Consider the following 2,582-nt stretch of genomic DNA (forward strand, 5'->3'; position numbering starts at 1 on the left):
CTCAAGAACTTAATCACCACACACTCCCTTCTGACTTGTGAGATTAATTAATATTACTCGACATGATCCACAGTCAGAATTCATATAGTTCAGAAGGTGGTATAGGGAAAGTAATCACGATAGGCACACATACATAATGGTCATAGACTCTACCTACAGAAATTTCAACGTGCTGGTTTCAGGAAAGCCTGTTAATGGGATCATAAACTGGTGTGATGAGTTTGCTCTGCTGTAAGGTTCTCGTCTGAAGGGGTTGGGGGGATCGGACTTTTATGGTTATAGCTACTCAGTGGAAGACTGCTTTGACTGGAAGATCTATTTTCTCCATTCTCATCCTAACCAAATAATCAACAACATGCAACTTAAAGAGAAGATAGGTTTATTTGGGTTCAGATTCATGTCACAGAAAGGCTGGGAGGAGTCCAACGTCCTTTGTGTATGTGTTGGGAGCATCTCGGAGCATGACTTGTGAACATCTCAGCAGACCAAGACTGTGGGCCAAAACGAGCAGCTCTAGTCCATAAGGCATAAGCCCTGCCTTATGTCCTCTATCTGGGCCTCACAGCCTTCCCAGGCTGCCACCAGGTGTGCGACATGGTCCAGTCTAAAGACACGAGCCAGTGAGCAGATTTCACATTCAAACCACTAATGCTGGATAATTGATAATAAGAATGACCATAATTATGGTGTGTGACGAGGATCTTTGGGAGAGCGGAGGATGCACGCACACTCGTGGTCATCTTTTAGGGCATTGCTAGTCTCTTTCTTTTTAGCAATTCCATTTCTAAGCAGCTATTCTTTCAGCCTTGCGTGTGTGTGTGTGTGTGTGTGTGTGTGTGTGTGTGTGTGTCTGTGTATGTGTGTGTCTGTGTGTGTGTGTCTGTGTGTCTCCTTCTTGTCCATCTCTTACAAACTTTTGTCTTGTATCTATTAATAAGAAAACAGTTGTTCAGCTCCTTATTTAGAGTGGTATATTTTATGTAATACTGGGAAAGTTGCAGCTAGAACTTTCTGGATGAAGGAAACTGCTTGGGAATAAAACAGAGGAGAGTATTTTATTCTCTCTTGGTGGGAACCTGAAACCTTGGGCTTAGTGTCAGGAAGGCTGACAGAATGATATCTTACCTTGGTTACAAGGATATTGCTTATAAGTTTAGGTAGAAAGTTGAATACATCTCAGGAAGACCAGGAAGATATAACCTGTTAGCTGGGTTTTGTGAAATTAGAGACTACTATAGGTCCAATGTACAAATGAAAGCCCAAATAAGAAAATTCTACACAATTTTAGAGCCCTAAATCCTCCATAATGCAGTAAGAGACAGTTATTAGCAGCAAAACCAGTTCCACCAGCCCCTCTTCACTACCCTGTGTAGCTCACAGTAGATTGGGTTCAAGGCAGAAAGTGGGAACAGCCCACACATTAGAGATGGATAACAAAACTCATACCGTAGAAATTACAGTAGGCTCTTGGACATCTGGCAAGGGTTCATGGCAGGCAGCAGAGAGGAGGAAAAGAGACATTTGTAATTCTAAAACAGAAACTTCACGTCACCCAAAGAACACAGGAGGGCGACTATGCTGTCTATACAAGGCACTGGTACAGATGAACATCCGTGTCTTCTTAAACATTAAGTGGAAGATGCATTGTAACTTTCCCTCAGATTCCCGGTGGTCCGAGCAGAAAGGTTAAGCAGAGTAATTTGTAAGACTTTGGCTATTTATAGAGGAAACACACCCAGATGTCAAATGTTAAAACCACTTTTCATCACAGTCCAAACTTAGACAAAGCAGGGAGCAGACAGACACTGCTGAGAGGAAAATGAGCCAGCATATGACCCTTAGGATACCATCCTTTGGCAGGTTAGAAAGAGAGCATCCTATCTTTCTGGGTTTGAAACGAATACTATGACCACCAATGTTCTAATAAATTTACTTTAAAAAATCCCCCCAAGTATTTAAAGGCTTCATGTAGATTGTACTCTTGTGTATATGTAGTCAAGCCTAATTTTACAAGACTGACATTTTGGTTATAGTAAGAAATCGTCACAAGGAAAATATACTATAGATAATGGATTCACAGCCATATGGCTTGTATTTGTTAGTCTTTGAGCACTGAACGAGTGCAGAACAGATAAAGAAAATAGACAACTGAGAGAGGGGGATTATTTTCCTATTGCCTATCATATTCTGAAATGGAATATACATAATTTCTCTTTTTCTTAGTTGAGTGTGCTTATTTTCTTAGAGTCCACCCTTTGAGTTAATTGAAAAGAACTAACCCTGGCTAAGCACCGCATTGAGAGCGGCTCAGCACGTGGCCATGGTTAAAACCATGTGACTACAGAAGAAAAGCAAATCTGCAAATCGCACCAACAGCGACATCACTGCAGTCTGTAACTCGGAGAGGATGGGTGTTCATTGTTCAATGTGACCAGCTGAAGAACACATAGTTAGAAGATGTGCCCTGGCAAACACTTTTCACTTTGGAGTTCTTATAGCAAGAGATATATTGTGAGATCCAAAAACACAGTCCTAGTTTCATGTGGACCTAATTCCAGTTAATGGTATTATATATACTGTTG

This window comes from Rattus rattus, chromosome 13 (assembly GCF_011064425.1).
Source record: "Rattus rattus isolate New Zealand chromosome 13, Rrattus_CSIRO_v1, whole genome shotgun sequence".
NCBI lineage: Eukaryota > Metazoa > Chordata > Mammalia > Rodentia > Muridae > Rattus > Rattus rattus.